The 22405-nt window shown below is 41.4% G+C and overlaps 1 long non-coding RNA gene across 1 annotated transcript; it reads left to right on the top strand.

The window, feature by feature from the left end:
- Nucleotides 1–5456: 5456 nt before the first annotated feature.
- Nucleotides 5457–20094, top strand: LOC143793902 (uncharacterized). The gene is made up of 3 exons (XR_013220325.1): nt 5457–5524; nt 7683–7786; nt 19388–20094. It is a non-coding gene; the product is annotated as an uncharacterized LOC143793902 (long non-coding RNA).
- Nucleotides 20095–22405: the final 2311 nt, after the last annotated feature.

Here is a 22405-nt window from a genome sequence, read left to right as displayed (position 1 = left end):
CCGGGGATCATTCCTACGTTGATTCTAGATGACACGCGCCAGCCGGAGAATCTAGCTACCCCTAGTAGAGGAAAACAAAGACCTTTCTTGCCTCCAGAGAAGGGGACCCCAAAGCTGGATAGAAGCCCCCCACAAATAATGACGGTGAGGAAAGAGGAAATGACAAACACAGAAATGAACCAGGTTTAGCACAGAGAGGCCCGCTTACTAATAGCAGAATAAAGAAAGGTAACTTATATGGTCAGCAAAAACCCTATCAAAATCCACACTGGAAATTCAAGAACCCCCGAACCGTCTAACGGTCCGGGGGGAGAACACCAGCCCCCCTAGAGCTTCCAGCAAAGGTCAGGATATAGATTTGGAACAAGCTGGACAAAAATACAAAACCAAAACAAATAGCAAAAAGCAAAAGGCAGACTTAGCTGATATAACTGGAACCAGGATCAGTAGACAAGAGCACAGCAGACTAGCTCTGATAACTACGTTGCCAGGCATTGAACTGAAGGTCCAGGGAGCTTATATAGCAACACCCCTAACTAACGACCCAGGTGCGGATAAAAGGAATGACAGAAAAACCAGAGTCAAAAAACTAGTAACCACTAGAGGGAGCAAAAAGCAAATTCACAACAGTACCCCCCCCTTAGTGAGGGGTCACCGAACCCTCACCACGACCACCAGGGCGATCAGGATGAGCGGCATGAAAGGCACGAACTAAATCGGCCGCATGAACATCAGAGGCGACCACCCAGGAATTATCCTCCTGACCATAGCCCTTCCACTTGACCAGGTACTGAAGCCTCCGCCTGGAGAGGCGAGAATCCAAGATCTTCTCCACCACGTACTCCAACTCGCCCTCAACCAACACCGGAGCAGGAGGCTCAGCAGAAGGAACTACAGGCACAATGTACCGCCGCAACAAGGACCTATGAAATACATTGTGAATAGCAAACGACACAGGAAGATCCAAACGAAAAGATACAGGATTAAGGATTTCCAATATCTTGTAAGGCCCAATAAAACGAGGTTTAAATTTGGGAGAGGAGACCTTCATAGGAACAAAGCGGGAAGAAAGCCATACCAAATCCCCAACGCGTAGTCGGGGACCCACACCGCGGCGGCGGTTGGCAAAGCGCTGAGCCTTCTCCTGTGACAACTTCAAGTTGTCCACCACATGATTCCAGATCTGCTGCAACCTATCCACCACAGAATCCACCCCAGGACAGTCAGAAGGCTCCACATGACCCGAAGAAAAGCGAGGATGGAAACCAGAGTTGCAGAAAAAAGGCGAAACCAAGGTGGCGGAACTAGCCCGATTATTAAGGGCAAACTCAGCCTCGTCCTGCCCCTGAGACATAGCCAGCAAGGCCTTTTCTGCCTGAATCTCAAGATTGGGTTCCTCATAAAGTAAACCGAGCGCCAGAAAAAACGCATCAAGATCAGCCAATGCCGGATCTCCTGGCGCCAGCGAAAAAGCCCAATCCTGAGGGTCGCCCCGTAAGAACGAAATAACAATTTTTACTTGCTGAGCAGAATCTCCAGATGAACAGGGTCTCAGGGACAAAAACAATTTACAATTATTCACGAAATTCCTAAACTTAAACCTGTCTCCGGAAAACAGTTCAGGAATCGGTATTTTAGGTTCTGACCTAGGATTTCTGATAACATAGTCTTGTATGCCCTGCACACGAGTAGCCAGCTGGTCCACACTTGTAATCAAGGTCTGGACATTCATGTCTGCAGCAAGCATAGCCACTCTGAGGTAAAGGGGAAGAAGAAAAAAAAAAAAAAAAACTCAGAATCTTCTTTCTTATAATCCCTCTTCTGCAATGCATTAAACATTTAATACTGGCCTGGCAAACTGTTATGACCCCAATGGCGAGGGTCTCAGAGGAACGTGGAAGTCTGCAGAATACAAAAATCCAGCTCATAGGGCAGTGGTAACTGGGTTGACCATATATCTACTCCTAACGCCAACACTAGAAGTAGCCGGGGATCATTCCTACGTTGATTCTAGATGACACGCGCCAGCCGGAGAATCTAGCTACCCCTAGTAGAGGAAAACAAAGACCTTTCTTGCCTCCAGAGAAGGGGACCCCAAAGCTGGATAGAAGCCCCCCACAAATAATGACGGTGAGGAAAGAGGAAATGACAAACACAGAAATGAACCAGGTTTAGCACAGAGAGGCCCGCTTACTAATAGCAGAATAAAGAAAGGTAACTTATATGGTCAGCAAAAACCCTATCAAAATCCACACTGGAAATTCAAGAACCCCCGAACCGTCTAACGGTCCGGGGGGAGAACACCAGCCCCCCTAGAGCTTCCAGCAAAGGTCAGGATATAGATTTGGAACAAGCTGGACAAAAATACAAAACCAAAACAAATAGCAAAAAGCAAAAGGCAGACTTAGCTGATATAACTGGAACCAGGATCAGTAGACAAGAGCACAGCAGACTAGCTCTGATAACTACGTTGCCAGGCATTGAACTGAAGGTCCAGGGAGCTTATATAGCAACACCCCTAACTAACGACCCAGGTGCGGATAAAAGGAATGACAGAAAAACCAGAGTCAAAAAACTAGTAACCACTAGAGGGAGCAAAAAGCAAATTCACAACAGACGTCAACCCCCCCTAACTATCACTCCACTTTTCACCGCTACAGAGTAAGTGGGAAGAGCAAGGCTAAGTGCCAGAATTTGCACATCTTAGAGATGTGCCTTTTCTAGGGTGGCTGAGTTTATATGTTTAGCCTGGTGGAATGGTATCCATGGCCCCTTCCTAGGCTATGTCTGCATTTTTTTTCTCGCACTTATTGACTTCTATTGCGGGATGCGATCCAATTTCTGATTACAATCTCAGCATGCTGTAACTTTTTTCCTGTCCAATCGTGATCCAATCAGTGCTGGAAAAAAAACGCAGATGAACACACAATGATAGAATAACATTGGTCCAAATGCAGTCTGATTTTTAATCGGATTGCATTTGTATGATTTCATCGCAAGTGGGAATGAGCCCTAAGGCTGGAGTCACATTAGCAATTTTAAAATTGGTCCAATTTAGTTCCTGCCAAGTCTAACAAGTGTAATGAAAGTGTCATGCGTTTTTCATGTAAGTATAATCACACCTAGCATCCAATTTACATCTGAATGCAGTGCAATTGCTATCCGATTCCTATGTAATTTTAACCTGAGCTTTCACATAGAGCAATTCTCCATGTCATTTACACATCATTTTCAAAGGAGATATTCTTCAAAACACACACAGACATATATATTATAAATAAATAATAGATAGATATAGATGAAAAGCCGGAAATTCATCTGCCACATACAGTAAAATCACAGTGTGACAGGGTGACAGGTTAAAATGGAATAGATAGAATAGATATATACACATAGAATAGATAGATATAAAGATGTCAGTGACATATAAAATTAGTGCAGCTTACTGTACATGTATTTAATTATTAAAAGTTTTTTTTCAGAAAGAAAATGGCGTGGGCTCCAGCGTAGTTTTCTTAAACAGCAGAGGGAATGCCGATGGTTGTGGGCTGTTCTTTGTAGCCTGGGAAGGGGGCAATACCCATGGAGTTTCCCAGGCTATTAATATCAGCTCACAGCTGTATAATTAGCCTTTACTGGCTATTAAATTGGGGGACCCCTCCAAAAAATGATGTAGGGTTACCCTATAGTTAATAACCAGCAAACGCTATGCAGACAGCTGTGGGCTGATATTAATAGCCAAGGAAAGGGCCTTAGATACTGCCCCCCAGGTTGAAAACATCAGCTCTCAGCCACCCCAGAAAAGGCACATCTATAAGATGTGCCAATTCTGGCATTTACCCTCGCTCTTCGCACTTTTCCTGTAGCGGTGGCAAGTGAGGTTATAGTTGGGGGGTTGATTTCAGCTTTGCATTGTCAGGTAACATCAAGCCCCAAGGTTAGTAATAGAGAGGCCTCTATAAGACACCCACATTACTAACCCCATAGTCATATTGTATAAAAACACACACCCAGAAAAAGTCCCTTAATTGAAAGAATAACACAGACTCCTTTAATAAATCTTAATTAAACTTTACATATAGCAATGCCCATTGCAGATATGCCATTATTTCTTGCAAAAGAGTGAAAAGAAACAACAACATTATTCCTCACCTTTCCACAGAGATGATAATCCATTTGTCCAATTATTGGTATAGCGCTGCTACATCTAGATGGGAGGCTGAATGGTTGCATGATGCGACCATACAGACTGCCATCCAGCAAAGATACTGAGCAGCGTTTGCTTAGTGCCTCCCTGTAAAATCCTATTCTCTGTCTGAGAGCATCATGAGCGTGAGAAGATTCTCACACTCGCGGTGCCGTCAGAAAGGTCCTGGGAGTTCACTGCAAATGAACTCACTTCACCTATCTGATGTCAGTTCGAGCGCAGTGGGAAATTTTGTGTGCATAGGCACAGAACTGTTCTGTGCTTCTTCAAAGCAAGAAGGAGTCAAGTGGGCACCATGTTGCTGAATCTGAGGAAGTAAATTACAAAAACAACCACATTTTGGCAAATTTGAGGTTTTTTTGTAATATTCGAGTAGAATTCATTCCACTTGGATTCATTTTCTCATTTTAACTGTTAAGCCTCTTTCGCACGTCAGGTTTTTAGAATCAGTCACAATCCGTCAAAGTGTTGTAAAAAATGGATGCTGGGGGGCGTGGCTTGATCTCTGCCTATGTAGGAGGCAAGAGTTCGGAGCTCCTGAATAAGACATCAACAAGCGACTCCTAAATATACAAGAGGATGTTATTTTATTAATAACCAGTGTTTTGACCCACTCCTGAATGTGGCTGGTCATATTTGACACAAGTATAAGACTTTAATTCAAGAATTTTTATTCATTTGCCTCAGCTGAGATAAACAACAGCTTTACAAAGGCTGGCAGCAGGATATTTAACCCTTAGTTATACATTAGCCAAGTTAAAAAATGGTGGCAGCAGGATATTTAACCCTTAGTTATACATTAGCCAAGTTAAAAAATGTTTGGGTTAGTGGGGGGTTTATCTGAACAAAAAAATTACATACTGGACCCTCAGTCATTTTCTCTACTATTATCTAGTATTTACAATGGGTCACAAAGAATATTTAAGCCCTAAAACTTGGCTATTAACGGCACCACAAGAGCAGGGTTACAGCATTTGAGGAAAAATAGTCCCGGCTTTTGTGTCTCTCTATCTACATATTGACATAACAATTTGGAGCCAGGTGCAGGTGTTTTTCATTTGCAAAGGTCATAGGCTTGGTTGCCCAACCCATTTCGCATTGTCATAGCCAAATTAAATAAGAGCACAGCGCTGTTTTTGAAAGTTACTTCAGGTGGGAAGCGGGCGCATTGATACTAGTGACAATGCTTGTAAAGAAGTTCCGACTGCTTCTCATCTCCATAGACGCTTCATTAACAAGCAGACTGTGCCTCTGAGCAAGGGAGGATTACAGAAAACCTATCTTCACATCATCTGCCTCATCAAATTATTTTTACAGGTATTTATTGGTCTCCTCAGGAAAAAGGTTTGACTGCGTCTTTATTAATATAAAATCATTCAGCAACACTGCAGAAGAAGAACTGAGACTTGGATCCGGGGTGATATTCATCTATCCCCTTTTCTTGTTTTTTTTTGTGGACCCTCTCCTGGAAACTATTAAATAATCTATTAGAACTTTCAGTGACTTGCTAATGCAACAACGGTAATAAGATTATTACCTGGGCACAGGTTTGAGGTACGCTCATCTCTAAACTTGAAAAATAGAATTTGTACTTCAGTCCTTTACAAGTGTAATTGTTTTCAACTTTACTGTTTAGAATATATTTTAATGATAAGAGACTTATACATATATCTCCTTGGGTAAATCTATACAAGTTAACATCTGCCATATTAAGATTATATATTTTGTTTCTTTCTATTCCTTAGGTTACTCTATAAGTTATAAGGTATATTATATTTAATTGCACTGTATTGTCTCGTGATACTCTAACTATACACCTTATTTTGGCTAAATTCATTTTGGAAGTATTCTAATCCAAAATGGGGTTGTCAGGGAGAAGAGCAAGTTTTAAACATTACAACAATACTCAGTCAAGATCAAGTGAGGATATGTCAAATCAACAAAGTCCTGAAAAATCTAGATCTAGAAGGGTGAACAAAATTTCATGTCTGCAAGACATTCCCACATCCCTTCATAACAAAGCTGTTAAAGGGGGGGATAAGGGGGGATAACCAGAAATCTTTACCTTCCAATTCTCAATCTAACATTCCAATTCTCAATCTAATAAAGGGGCGTTCTAACCACCAATATTAAATGCTTCAAAAACAGAGGAAATGGATATGTTCAGTTCATTTAAAAGAAAAGGTTTAGTCAGTCAGGAAAGCAAATTAGACCCTTCCCTCAAGGACTCGTTAATTCCGCTGGATGATCACTCACCCAACGGCAGCCTTGATAGACAGAGGATTAAGAAAGATCATACAGAACCTCCTTTACCAATAAAGATTCCGCCTCCAGCTATTAATTTAGACGATTGCATTAATTCCAACAGACAAGCTACTAAGGGTTTTCTTGCCACTCTTTTTAAGACTTTTAGTGAATCCATGAGGATAGGATTCGAGATACAAAAAAAAACCTCCAATAAACTTGTACCAGCAGCTTTAACCTAAGATTAAAAAACGAAAAACGAATTGCCCTTATAGAAAAAGACACCTCTTCTCTTTCTAAATAGAATGCTTCTTTCCAAACCGAAATTTTATCCCTCAAGAATAAACTAACTGATCTTGAGGATCGGAATAGAAGAAATCATTTGAAATTGAGAGGTGCACCTGAAAGTGTTCTCCAGAAAGATCTTTTGGGATACTCTAAAAACTTATTTAAACAACTGATCCCAAACCTTACTGATTTAGAGTTGAGTATAGACTGCATACATCGTCTCCCTCGTCCCCAGGAGATTCCCAAGGATAAACCTAGAGATGTCAACCTCAGGATACATTTTTTTGAGATGAAAGAAAAGATCCTTAAAATCATCAGAGAAAGAGGGTCCTTCCCAGAGCCATTTAATAACATTAAATTATTTTCGGATTTCTCAAAGGCCACAATGGACCTAAGAAGATGTTATAGAGAAACAACATCTAAACTGAGAGAATTACACATCCCATATAGGTGGGGGTTTCCTACTAAATTAATGGTTTGGTATAATAATAAAAAATATCAAATTAGCTCTCCCCAGGAGGGTTCTAGATTTATTAACTTCCTCCTTGAGGAGATGGCCCTCAAGAACAAAGACTAAAAAGGGTCCCTTTTTCCAAATCTAAATATAAAATTTGCCTTTTAACATTAAAAATAATTACTGTCCTCAAAACCAGAGATGTCTTTTGAGGATCTCTGCCACAAATGTTGTGTTTAAATACCCTCGTAGGTGAGACCCATTTACTTGGTGTCGTCAAGGAGAACCTTTAAGGTTAACAATTTTTGAAAAATTTTTACAGGTTATAGTGAGGTTAACTATTCTCTGCATAGTTTTGTTTTTGTTTGTATTTAAATACCAATAAAGATTCTTTCATACAACATTCGGGGCATTAATAGCCCAAACAAAAGATTTTCTATTTGGAAGGAAATTAATCTTGTTGCTAATGCGGAGATTATTTGTTTACAGGAGGTAAGACTAATAGAAGATAATTGCCAGGTCTACCATCATAAGAAGTTTCCCCATTTTTTTAAGTCGCTGCATTAAAAAAAAAAGCCGGAGTCATTACAATGGTAAGTAGCATTGTTCCTTTTCAGCTGGTGAAAGAAATAACAGACCATCTCAGCTTGCTTAGTGAATAATCAGCCTTGCACAGTGATAAATGTGTACGCTCCTAATAAGAATCAAATTTCCTTCTTAAATAAACTATTTAAAAAAGTTGATAAGATCAAAATAGGAAACACTATTTGGGTAGGCGATTTTAACATCGTTCCAGATAGTTCCATGGACTCTTCATCTCTAGTACGTGATAAAGCGCCGGTTTTAAATAAATGGCTGATCAATAATGAGTTATTCAACATTTTTGGATGTCTTAGGGTATGTGCACACGTTCAGGTTTTTTTGCATTTTTTTTGCTTTTTTTGCGATAAAAACGCTATAAAAACTCATTAAAAACGCATACATTATGCATCCTATCATTTAGAATGCATTCTGCATGTTTTGTGCACATGGTGCGTTTTTTTCCGCGAAAAAAACGCATCGCGGTAAAAAAGCAGCATGTTCATTAATTTTGCGTTTTTTTCGCGTTTTTCCCGCTATTCTATGCATTGGGAAAATCACATAAAAAACGCACAAAAACTCGACAAAAACGCGGTAAAAGCGCGGTAAAATCACGGTAATAACGCGGTAAAATCGCGGTAAAAACGCATGCGGATTTCTGGCAGAAATGTCTGGTTTTTGTCAGGAAAATTTCTGCCAGAAATCCTGACGTGTGCACATTCTTCCTCTCATGAATTCTCACACTTTTCTGACGTACATCAGACGTCCTCTCGTATAGATTTGGTCTTATCAAATATCTTCACCCTCCCCAAATTTAAGAGTATTCAATTCCTTAAAAATCCTTATCTGTTCATACCCCAGTGTTAGTGGAATTTTTACTAGGTTCTTCCCTTGGCAATAGATCTTTATGGAAGTGCAACCCAACCCTATTTAAGATACCTGAATATAAACAAGAAATAGAAACTCTTCTTTCCAATTACTTCAAAGAAAATATGACTAATAATATAGACTCTTTCACTTTATGGAACGTTCACAAGGCCGTCCTAATAGGCGGTCTTATTCAATTGGCAGCTAGGTATAAAAAGAAAAACAGGGAAAAAATAGTAGATTTGCAGAACCAAATACACTTTAAAGAATCGCAGCAAAATAATTGCAAGTTCCCTCCCCAAGTATACAAAAAGAAATTCTAGAGTTAAGGCAAAAACTAAAATCTGAAATCCTACAAGAATATGACTCTGTCATAAAAGCTTCAAAGTTCAAGGTGTACACCTTCTTGAATAAAGCTAACAGGTACATGTTAGCAAAAATAAAAAAGGATTGTATTAACAATAGAATTTCTAAGATTATTGCTCCCTCAGGTAAGGTTTTGATTAATCCAAAAGATATAGTTACCGTATTTTTCGGACTACAAGACGCACTTTTTCCCCCCCAAAAAAGGGGGGAAAATGGGGGGTGCGTCTAATAGTCGCAATGCAGGCTTAGGCTACTTTCACACTAGCGTTAACTGCAATACGTTGCAAATGCGTAGTTTTGCCGAAAATACGCATCCAGCAAAAGTTCTTGCTGGATACGTTTTTTCGTCATAGACTAACATTAGCGACGCATTTGCGACGCATTGCCAAACATCGCGTCCGTTTTGCGACGCTTGGGCGTGTGGTAGCGGACCGTCGGGAGAAAAAAACGTTACATGTAACGTTTTTTGCTCCCGACGGTCCGCTTTTTCCGACCGCGCATGCGCGGCCGGAACTCCGCCCCCACCTCCCCGCACTTCCCCGCACCTCACAATGGGGCAGCGGATGCATGGGAAAAATGCATCCGCTGCCCCCGTTGTGCGGCGGAGACCACGCTAGCGTCGGGAACGTCGGCCCGATGCACAGCGACGGGTTGTTCCCGACGCTAGTGTGAAAGTAGCCTTACCGTGGCGGCAGAGGTATGGTGGCAGAGGTGTGGTGGCAGAGGTGCGGTGGCAGACGTGCGGGGATGAGGAGGCGCAGTGAGCAGGGTCCCTTTCCCCGGTGAGGTGATGCAGCAGCCCGGTAATCAGCAGAGCCGGGTGAATCCTGTTGTTAGCGGTGGTGGCGGCCATCTTCCGGAGGCCGCGCGTGCGCAGATGGAGCGCTCTGCTTCCCGGGGCTTCAGGAAAATGGCCGCGGGATGCCGCGCGTGCGCAGATGGGGATCACGGCGGCCATTTTCTTGAAGTTCGTGGCTTCAGGAAAATGGCCGCCGCGATCTCCATCTGTGCATGCGCGGCATCCCGCGGCCATTTTCCTGAAGCCCCGGGAAGCAGAGCGCTTCATCTGCGCACCCACGGCCTCGGGAAGATGGCCGCCACCACCGCTAACAACAGTATTCACCCGGCTCTGCTGCTTACCGGGCTGCTGCATCACCTCACCGGGGAAAGGGACCCCTCTGACGCCATACCTCTCACTGCACCTCCTCATCCCAGCACCTCCTCCTCCCAGGACCTCCTCATCCCACGACCTCCTCATCCCAGGACCTCCTCATCCCAGCACCTCCTCATCCCAGGACCTCCTCATCCCAGGACCTCCTCATCCCAGGACCTCCTCATCCCAGCACCTCCTTATCCCAGGACCTCCTCATCCCAGCACCTCCTCATCCCAGCACCTCTGCCGGTAACCACTGCTGCAACCCTCCCATGGACACCAGGCCGTGGCATTGCCCACCTAAGCAGGAAGGGACCCTGCTCAGGTGCACGCCGTACCGCATCACCCCACCTCTGCCGACACCATGCCTCCTGTGACCCTGCTCTGCCACCGCCAGCCCTCAGGTAAGATACTGTAAATTCGGACAATAAGACGGACCCCCATCTTATAAAAAATCTTTTTTTCTGCAATTTTCACCACAAATTTGGGGTGCGCCTTATGGTCCGGTGCGTCTTATAGTCCGAAAAATACGGTAAATCATTTGCTGATTTTTTTAATAGTCTGTATAACCTAAAAAATGATCCAAATTCCCCTTGTATTGATAAAGATTCTATAAACTCTTTTCTATCTAGTATTAGCTTACCTAAGATTACTCCATCTGATTTGGAGTCCATAAACTGCCCATTCAAGGAAAAAGAAATTATCGATACTATCAATAAACTAAAATCCCCCCCAAACTCCTGGCCCAGATGGCTTTTCTTATGATTATTATAAATCCTTCTCAAAAATTTTAGCCCCTCATTTAATCCCCTGTTGTGAACTCTATTTCTGGGCTCCCTCTAGTGGTCACAAGCAGTACTGTGTAGTGTTGTCTTTCTGCAGGTTGACTTCATCAGCTGGTTCGTTATCCTTGGTTGGTTTGCTATTTAGCCCACCTGGATACTCAGTTCCCTGCCTGCTATCAATGTATTCAGTGCTCTTCAGATTCCGTGTGTCTACCTTGCTCCCAGTCTCTCCAAGACAAGCTAAGTTTTTGTTTGATCATTTTTTGATTATCAGTGTTCATTATGTTTTTAGTCCAGCTTGCTAAAATGTGATTTCTTCACTTGCTGGTTGCTCTAGGGGACTGAGTTTCTCCCCCCACACCGTTAGTTGGTGTGGGGGTTCTTGAAATCTCAGAGTGGATATTTTGTAAGGGTTTTTTACTGACCGCATAGATTCCCTTTTCTATTTTCTGCTATCTAGTATTAGTGGGCCTCATTTGCTGAATCTGCTTTCACCCCTGTGTATGTGCCTTCCTCTTACCTCACCGTTATTATTTGTTGGGGGCTTCTATATCTTTGGGGATTATTTCTCTGGAGGCAAGAGAGGTCTTTCTTTCTCTCTAGGGGTAGTTAGTTCCTTAGGCTGGCTCGAGACGTCTAGGAATTCAGGCACGTTCACCAGCTACTTCTAGTGTGTTTGGTTAGGTTCAGATTTGCGGTCAGTCCAGCTTGCCACCTCCCTAGAGCTTGTCCTATGTTTGTTACTTAGCTGGAGTAATTTGTGATCCTCAACCACTAAGGATCATAACAGTATAGCAGGCCAAAAAGTGTTTAATGCATCGCAGAAGTGGGATAAAAAGAAGACCTGAATACATTTTTTTTTTCCTCCTCCCGCTTTTCCTTTGCTGCAGTCTGTTTAGCTTCTTTCATCCCCTTGAACTCTGGGTGGTTTTGAGCTCAGCTGCAGACATGGATGTTCAGACTCTGACTTCTAGTGTGGATCATCTTGCTGCACGGGTGCAAAGTATTCAGGATTTTGTTATTCATAGCCCTATGTCAGAACCAAAGATACCCATTCCTGAGTTGTTTTCTGGAGATAGCTCTAGGTTTCAGAATTTTAAGAATAATTGTAAGTTATTTCTATCTCTGAGACCTCGTTCCTCTGGTGATTCCGCTCGGCAAGTAAAGATTGTTATCTCCTTGTTACGTGGCGATCCTCAGGATTGGGCCTTCTCTCTGGCGCCAGGAGATCCTGCATTGCTTAATGTGGATGCGTTTTTTCTGGCTCTTGGACTGCTTTATGAGGAGCCTAATCTTGAGAATCAGGCAGAAAAAGCGTTGCTGGCCCTTTCTCAAGGGCAGGATGAAGCAGAGGTGTATTGTCAAAAATTTCGGAAATGGTCAGTGCTTACTCAATGGAATGAGTGTGCCCTGGCTGCAAATTTCAGAGAAGGTCTTTCTGAAACCATTAAGGATGTTATGGTGGGGTTCCCCACCCCTACAAGTCTGAGTGATTCTATGGCTTTAGCCATTCAGGTTGATCGGCGTTTGCGGGAGCGCAGATCTGCTCATCCTTTGGTGGTATTTTCTGAACAGAGACCTGAGTCTATGCAATGTGATCGAACTCTGACCAGAATTGAGCGACAAAGTCATAGACGTCAAAATGGGTTGTGCTTTTACTGTGGTGATTCTGCTCATGTTATCTCAGCATGCTCTAAACGCTTAAAAAAGGTCGCTAAACCTGTCACCATTGCTACTATACAGCCTAAGTTTATTTTGTCTGTTACTTTGATTTGTTCTTTGTCGTCCTACCCGGTTATGGCTTTTGTGGATTCGGGTGCTGCCCTGAATCTGATGGATTTGTCGTTTGCCAGGCGCTGTGGTTTTGTCCTGGAGCCTTTGGAATTTCCTATTCCTCTGAGGGGAATTGATGTTACGCCATTGGCTGAGAATAAACCTCAGTATTGGACGCAAATGACCATGTGCATGACTCCCGTTCATCAGGAGGTGATTCGCTTTCTTGTTCTGCATAATTTACATGATGTTGTCGTTTTGGGTCTGCCATGGTTGCAGGCTCATAATCCAGTTTTAGATTGGAAAGCTATGTCTGTGTCTAGTTGGGGTTGTCAGGGAATTCATGGCGATACTCCATTGGTGTCTATTGCTTCTTCCACTCCTTCTGAGGTCCCTGAGTTTTTGTCTGACTACCAGGATGTATTTGATGAGCCCAGGTCCGGTGCCCTGCCCCCTCATAGGGATTGTGACTGTGCTATAAATTTAATTCCTGGTAGTAAATTCCCTAAGGGACGACTTTTTAATTTGTCTATACCAGAGCATGCCGCGATGCGGAGTTATATAAAGGAGTCTTTGGAGAAGGGACATATTCGCCCATCCTCTTCCCCTCTTGGTGCAGGATTCTTTTTTGTGGCCAAGAAGGACGGTTCTTTGAGACCGTGTATAGATTATCGCCTTCTGAATAAAATTACAGTCAAATTTCAGTATCCTTTGCCACTATTATCTGATTTGTTTGCTCGGATTAAGGGTGCCAGTTGGTTCACCAAGATAGATCTCCGTGGTGCGTATAATCTTGTGCGCATTAAGCAGGGAGATGAATGGAAAACAGCATTTAATACACCCGAAGGCCATTTTGAGTACTTGGTGATGCCTTTTGGACTCTAATGCTCCTTCTGTGTTTCAGTCCTTCATGCATGACATTTTCCGTGAATATCTGGATAAATTTATGATTGTTTATCTGGATGACATTTTGGTCTTTTCTGATGATTGGGAGTCCCATGTGAAGCAGGTCAGGATGGTGTTTCAGGTCCTGCATGCCAATGCTTTATTTGTGAAGGGCTCAAAATGCCTCTTCGGAGTGCAGAAGGTCTCCTTTTGGGGTTTTATTTTTTCTCCTTCTGCTGTGGAGATGGACCCAGTCAAGGTCCAGGCTATTCATGACTGGACTCAGCCCACGTCTGTTAAGAGTCTTCAGAAGTTCTTGGGTTTTGCTAATTTTTACCGTCGTTTCATCGCTAATTTTTCTAGCGTGGTTAAACCTTTGACGGATTTGACCAGGAAGGGCTCTGATGTGACTAATTGGTCTCCTGCGGCCGCGGAGGCCTTTCTGGAGCTTAAGCACCGGTTTTCTTCAGCTCCAGTCTTATGTCAGCCAGATGTCTCTCTCCCCTTTCAGGTCGAGGTTGATGCTTCCGAGATTGGAGCAGGGGCTGTTTTGTCACAGAGAAGTTCTGAGGGCTCTGTGATGAAGCTGTGTGCTTTCTTTTCAAGAAAGTTTTCGCCTGCCGAGCGAAATTATGATGTTGGTAATCAGGAGTTGTTGGCTATGAAGTGGGCATTTGAGGAGTGGCGTCATTGGCTCGAGGGAGCTAGACATCGTGTGGTGGTCCTGACTGATCACAAAAATCTGATTTACCTCGAGTTGGCCTAGCGCCTTAATCCTAGACAGGCTCGTTGGTCGTTGTTTTTCTCCCGTTTCAACTTCGTGGTCTCATACATGCCTGGTTCGAAGAACGTGAAAGCTGATGCACTTTCTAGGAGCTTTGTGCCTGACTCTCCGGGACTTTCTGAGCCGGCTGGTATTCTTAGAGAGGGAGTGATTTTGTCTGCCATTTCTCCAGATTTGCGACGAGTGCTGCAGAAATTTCAGGCGGATAGACCTGACCGTTGTCCACTAGAGAGACTTTTTGTCCCGGATAGATTGGCCAGCAGAGTTATTTCCGAGGTTCATTCTTCGGTGTTGGCGGGTCATCCTGGGATTTTTGGTACCAGAGATTTGGTGGCTAGACCCTTCTGGTGGCCTTCCTTGTCGCGGGATGTGCGTTCCTTTGTGCAGTCTTGTGGAATTTGTGCTCGGGCTAAGCCTTGCTGTTCTCGTGCCAGCGGGTTGCTTTTGCCTTTGCCTGTCCCGAAAAGGCCTTGGACGCACATCTCCATGGATTTTATTTCGGATCTGCCAGTATCTCAGAGAATGTCTGTCATCTGGGTGGTGTGTGATCGTTTTTCCAAGATGGTCCATTTGGTGCCCTTGCCTAAGCTGCCTTCCTCCTCCGATTTGGTTCCTCTATTTTTTCAGAATGTGGTTCGCTTGCACGGCATTCCTGAAAATATTGTGTCTGATAGAGGATCCCAGTTTGTGTCCAGGTTTTGGCGAACTTTTTGTGCTAAGATGGGCATTGATTTGTCTTTTTCATCGGCCTTCCATCTTCAGACTAATGGCCAAACCGAGCGAACTAATCAGACGTTGGAGACTTATTTGAGATGTTTTGTTTCTGCTGATCAGGATGATTGGGTGACTTTTTTGCCATTGGCCGAGTTTGCCCTTAATAATCGGGCTAGTTCTGCTACCTTGGTTTCGCCTTTTTTCTGCAATTCTGGTTTCCATCCTCGTTTTTCCTCGGGTCAGGTTGAGTCTTCTGACTGTCCTGGGGTGGATTCTGTGGTGGATAGGTTGCAGCAGATTTGGAGCCATGTGGTGGGCAATCTAAAATTGTCACAGGAGAGGGCTCAGCGCTTTGCCAACCGCCGCCGCGGTGTGGGTCCCCGACTTCGTGTTGGGGATTTGGTGTGGCTGTCTTCTCGGTATGTGCCTATGAAGGTCTCGTCTCCTAAGTTTAAGCCTCGCTTCATCGGTCCTTATAAGATCTTGGAAATCTTAACCCGGTGTCTTTTTGTTTGGATCTCCCGGCATCGTTTGCCATCCATAATGTGTTCCATAGGTCTTTGTTGCGGAGGTATGTGGTACCTGTGGTTCCTTCTGTTGAGCCTCCTGCTCCGGTGCTGGTTGAGGGCGAATTGGAGTACGTGGTGGAGAAGATTTTGGATTCTCGTATCTCTAGATGGAGACTTCAGTATCTGGTTAAGTGGAAGGGCTATGGTCAGGAGGATAATTCCTGGGTTGTTGCCTCTGATGTTCATGTGGCCGATTTGGTTCGCGCCTTCCACGCAGCTCGTCCTGATCGCCCTGGGGGTCTTGATGAGGGTTCGGTGACCCCTCCTCAAGGGGGGGGTACTGTTGTGAACTCTATTTTTGGGCTCCCTCTAGTGGTCACAAGCGGTACTGTGTAATGTTGTCTTTATGCAGGTTGACTTCATCAGCTGGTTCGTTATCCTTGGTTGGTTTGCTATTTAGCCCACCTGGATACTCAGTTCCCTGCCTGCTATCAATGTATTCAGTACTCTTCAGATTCCGTGTGTCTACCTTGCTCCCAGTCTCTCCAAGACAAGCTAAGTTTTTGTTTGATCATTTTTTGATTATCAGTGTTCATTATGTTTTTAGTCCAGCTCGCTAAAATGTGATTTCTTCGCTTGCTGGTTGCGCTAGGGGACTGAGTTTCTCCCCCCACACCGTTAGTTGGTGTGGGGGTTCTTGAAATCTCAGAGTGGATATTTTGTAAGGGTTTTTTACTGACCGCATAGATTCCCTTTTCTATTTTCTGCTATCTAGTATTAGTGGGCCTCATTTGCTGAATCTGCTTTCACCCCTGTGTATGTGCCTTCCTCTTACCTCACCGTTATTATTTGTTGGGGGCTTCTATATCTTTGGGGATTATTTCTCTGGAGGCAAGAGAGGTCTTTCTTTCTCTCTAGGGGTAGTTAGTTCCTTAGGCTGGCTCGAGACGTCTAGGAATTCAGGCACGTTCACTGGCTACTTCTAGTGTGTTTGGTTAGGTTCAGATTTGCGGTCAGTCCAGCTTGCCACCTCCCTAGAGCTTGTCCTATGTTTGTTACTTAGCTGGAGTAATTTGTGATCCTCAACCACTAAGGATCATAACAATCCGCATTTTTAATCTAGCCTCAGCCCAAGGTTCCTTCCCTAAGGAAATGCAGGAAGCAGTAAATATAATGATTATTGAGAGTGGGGGGATCCTGAAAGGATTCAGAATTATAGCCCAATTTCTTTAATTAATAGTTACTCTGAAATACATTCTACAATATTGGCTGACAGGCTAAAATCTATCCTTCCACGTTTACTAGTAGATGATCAGATTGGGTTCACCGAGAGTTGCCAGGCCTCGGATGGGACCAGAAGAGTAATTGACTTAATGAATATTATCAACAGTACGAACTCACAAGCTGTTTTTCTGGCACTGGATGCCGAGAAAGCTTTTGATAGGCTAAACTGGTCTTACCTGAAAGCAACTCTTGAAAAGTTTGGCTTTGACTCCAGATTCTTGTCTACTGTATTTGCTCTATACTCGGCACCCAGTACCAGGATATACTCTAATAATTTTTTGTCTGACCCATTTACCATCTCCAATGGTACGTGACAGGGGTGTCCTCTGTCCCCTCTGTTGTTCGTCCTCGCAACGGAACCTTTTGCAGAAAAAATACGACCAAATATGGATATTTTGGGAGTCAGCCTGAAGTCTCGTCATTTTAAAATTGTGTTATTTGCCGACGACTTATTTACATAGTAACATAGTTATTAAGGTTGAAGGAAGACTTTAAGTCCATCTAATTCATTTTTCACGCTTCTTGACCCTATAACCTTGATTAAAGCTTTATCTTTGGAACTTGAGGCTTTTGCTGATACATCTTACTTTAAGATCAATCCCCAGAAATCAAAATATCTTACCTTCAATATGAAGGACTCTGATATAAGGGAGTTAACAGAACAGACAAACTTCGCTCGGGGTAATGATGAAATACAATACTCGTGAATAACTATTTCTAATAAGCTACAAAATATAATTAAAGTCAACTTAGAAAAAACTCTAAAGTCAATCACTAGTGACATTACACATTTTGCTCATTCTGAATTGTCCTTATTTGGGAGAATAATGACTATTAAAACTTTTGTTTTGCCCAAGGTTTTGTATCTTTTCAGGACCCTCCCTCTAACCTTTTCATATCAATCTATTTATAAATTCCAAATCTTAGTACATTCATTTTTATGGAGCGGGAAAAAGGCTAGGATCTCCTTAGATATTCTATGTAAACAAACGCAATGGTGGGTCTGGGTTACCAAATTTCTATGCTTATTATTTAGCATCATTAGTTAAACAAACCAGGTATTGGTTTGAAGGGAGATCTTATCCAGCCTGGTTTTAAATTGAAAATGAAATTAACAGCCCCCAGTCTATTCAACACATCTTTTTCAACTTCTTATTTCACAGACAGCAAAGGGAATCCTCTCATCCTATTTTAGAGCTGTTATTCAGGCTTGGAGGTTATTGCTCAAACCTTCAAGGATGAACTTTAACAGAACCGAACAAATCTTGAAGTTTCCTATTCAACTATTATCCACGATTTATAATTTTTCACTATCCGGTTCCTGGAGTAAGTCAGGAATTAAAAAGATTGGTAATACATATGATGGAATTAAATTCCTCACTTTTAGTGAGTTAAAAATAAATTTTAATCTTCCCTCCTCTGAATTAATCCCTAATATAGTTTTGAAAGAAGGTATTCAGAAACTACTAGGTAGCAAACATCTTAACCTAGATATTCTCGTTTTACTACTATGCAATGTTAAAAATAAAAATATATGGAGCCTAAACATCATCTATAGAATTTTCAATAAAGATGGTGTTGGTTTCAAAAACGTTTACATGAAGAGGTGGGAATTTGACCTCAATAAATCCTTTCAGGCTGAGAACTGGGACAATGCTATTAAGGCCAATTACAGATCCATCATTTCGTTAGCTTTACACGAGTCCTACTTTAAGTTAATTACTAGGTGGTATTATACCCCAATTAGATTAGCACACATAATTCTGGATTATTCCCCAACTTGCTGGATGAAATGCGGCCACCAAGGTAATTTATATCATCTTTTATGGAGTTGTCCAAAGGTAAAACTTCTATGGTCAAAAATTTCTAATTATATTAATTCACTCGCTGATAATTTTGTGCTTACATCACAAAGAGCTCTTTTTTCCCTGGACATGGAAATAATTGACCCTCAGGTTAAATTCATTATCATTCATATATTTCTTGTTGTCAAATATATGTTAGTACTTTGGTGGAATAAGCCAGATCTCCCTAAATTTGAAGACATTATAGATCACATTCACCAACACAATTTTTTGGAGTTGAGATTTGCTGTAAATAATAGTGGTATTAAAAATTTCTTGAAAAAATTGAAGATTTGGATTCATAACGTCTATACTCCTTAACCTCCTGATAGATTTTCAAATAAAAGAAATAATTGTAATTTACTGGTCCTTCCAAAATATCTCTCTCATTTAAATACATTAATGCGTTTTGTTACTGTTGAACTATTGTATTACATTTGGTTCTCTAGGTTTTTTTTATTTATTTATTTATTTATTTATTTTATTGTATCTCTTTCCATTCCCTTGCCCTATTCTTCACTGTTATATTTTCCCTCCCCTATTCCCAATTTCTGGTTTTTATTCAAAAAATTAATAAAAAATATTTAAAAAGAAAAGATGGATCCTGTGCAGATCTTAAAAAACTGATGCACTGTATCCGTTTTTTTACAGATCCGTCGAAGCAGTTGCTGCAGGAATTTAAAGGAATAGAATTCTGGAGAACGAGAGAGCGAGAGAGAGATTCCCTGAATGGAAAAATGGGTTAAATTAAAGGAATAGAAATTCTTCCAGGCATGCTCAGTTTCAAAAAACGGAATCCATCTCTGGATTCAATCTTTGATGGACAGCGATGGATCCTGCACCCATAGGCTTCCATTATTGCCAACGACAGACGGAACAGGATCCATTGCTGTCCGACTTTTCGACGTACACAAAAAATGTTACTTTGTCTGTTGTCTCTGGCCAACGGACAAAGACTTTACGACGGATCCGTCAAACGACGGATGAAACGGAAGGCCATCCATCACAATCTGTTGCTAATACAAGTCTATTAGAAAAAAATGGATCCAGCAGCAAAATTTGCTGGATTCGTTTTTTTCTAAAAAAGACGGATTGTGACTGATTCTAAAAAACTGATGTGTGGAAGAGGCCTTAAGTGAAATAATCATGGTTCTTATTTTTCTGCCCCCCCCATAAGCTATTTGAATTAAAGTATAGTTCCTTAGCCATGTCTTTATGTCTAGTTGTGTCCACTCTCAGCAGATACAAAAATATATATGTTTGAGACCATTTTATAACAGTGCTTTCAATTTGTAATTGAGATTACGTTACTGAAATTCAGATACTATTTTACCTATTTTCAGCTTTTTTCCTGTAATTCTTTTATTTTTATTCCTTACATGATCATGGGCTTGTTTCATTATTAGGTTTACAGGATCTGATTTATTCTGGTGGTATCTTGTGGCATTGTCAAACTTTTGATGCTACTTATAATATTAGACTTTTATTATAAGGATAAATAAGATAAATATGACTTGAAAATAATTGAAATTTTTTATGCTTTACAGGAAACTCAGATAACATTTTATCTGCTCTATACAGTAAAAAATGAACCATCTAGAATCAAAAAAATATTTCCTCTTTATTACTTCATCACAACTACAGGGAGACAATAAAGAGGGAACATTTTTTGATTCTAGATACTGTTGCTACTTTTTTACAATAAGGAAATTGAACGAGGACTAGGGATCATCTTCCTTTGAATACTTGCATCCTGCTAGGCTGCTGCTTTCCCAATTGTTTGTTATAATTAAGCTATCTGATGACAGGACTGTCTTTTGAAGGTTTTCAAGAAATAAAATATCAGATGACAAATCTTACATTTACACTTTAAAATAAATTCCTACAATCTTTCCACTAAAACTTTATTCAGTGATGTTAAAACATTACACTATTACAGTTCCATTTTTACAGCTCCTGAGATAGTCTATCATAATAGCTTCTGCTTAATAGATTCATGGAAATGGATGAATTTGCATTGAGTCTATATGGATTCCATCCGGTTTCTGATGTTTGTTTACATCAATTACACTGGTCAATGCAATTTTTCTGGCAAAAGGTTTTAAAACATATTTTAAGTCAATTTTGGCTGCTGATTACGAATATGAACTCCGTTTTGGCTATCACATCAGGATTTTGAGATATTCAATTTTTGATGAAAATTACTCCTAATGTTTTATGATAAAAACACATGATTTTCGGTACTACATTTTGTATATTTTTAATCAAGGAATAACAAAGATTACAAAGTCTATGTACAGCAAATCAAATATACTTACAGTGTTAAACTACAAAATATATATGGCACACAGAGGAATGACAAATGGCAAATGGCAGTTATGTGAACTTTCTTTTCTTGGTTGATCTGTGATGTACAGCTTCTGCGTTGTCTCTCATCAAGCTCCAGCAATAGTCAGCCATCATATGTGAGTTCCACCGGCCTTGATACCATTCTTCCATTGTTTTAATGTCCTGAAAAAAACGCTCCCCTTGCTCCGCGCTCACATCCCCAAGGTTCTCTGGAAAAAAGTCCAAATGGCTGTGTAAATAGTGAATCTTGATACTTATTCTACATCCAAGATTTCGCAGACTCATTAGTAGCTCTTCCACAATCTCTTCAAAGTTGTCTGATTTCTTATTACCTAGAAAATTCTGCACCACATTACAAAATGCATTCCAAGCTCTTTCTTCTGTCTCATTCATTGATGTGATAAAATTTGGGTCTCTCATAAGTGTTCTTATTTGATGTCCATCAAATATTCCAGCCTTTTTCTTCTCTTCACTAAGACCAGGAAAAGTTGAACATATATAGTTAAAGCATTCTCCACTGTGATTGAGAGCTTTGACGAACTGCTTCATCAATCCAAGTTTTATGTGTAAGGGAGGAAAGACAATGTCCTTCCTATCCACTAGAGGATCATGGATGACATTCTTATCGCCAGATGCCAAACTCTGTCGCTGAGGCCATTCAGTTTTCACCCAATGCTCTGCTGTAGCTCTACTGTCCCAGTAGCACAGAAAACAAGGGTGTTATCATAACAAATGGGAATTATGCATGTTCAAAGAAAACAAAGATATTCTCACATTTATTGGGAGACTAAATGAAAACTAAATTTACCTTAGTGAACCGTATAAACCGGCACTTTTCATACACTACTTATATTTACCATGGAATTCATGAAAATGGGCTATATACCTATAGCGCAAACACGTGATGTGATAGAGAAATTATAAGATCAGATTTGAATGCAGCACACTCAAATTAGTCTAAAACTGTTCTTAAAGTCCATGCCAGAAAATTTCTTTTTTTTTTTGTAGACCAGTGTTGTGGTACTGAAGACTACTCTGTTCTTGCCATCAAAACTATTACAACTGTGCTGGATTATTGCATTGGTGTGAACAGAGCCGTCTACAAACTAGCAATAAACATTTATTTCCTCCATTTCAAAGACTATTTTTTTGCTTACCCCATCAAAAGGAATTGAAGAATGTTAAAAAATGCTAAGAATTAAGAAGAACTCTTACTAGAACTATCCCAATCTGGGGTTAATTACAGCATGGTCCTAATACTCTGTACAGTTGTACCAATTAATTATTCAGTTCTTTATTGACAAACATATGAAGGTAATG

The sequence above is a fragment of the Ranitomeya variabilis genome, chromosome 1, assembly GCF_051348905.1.
Source record: "Ranitomeya variabilis isolate aRanVar5 chromosome 1, aRanVar5.hap1, whole genome shotgun sequence".
Classification (NCBI taxonomy): Eukaryota; Metazoa; Chordata; class Amphibia; order Anura; family Dendrobatidae; genus Ranitomeya; species Ranitomeya variabilis.
This window is presented reverse-complemented; position numbering and strand designations above follow the sequence as displayed.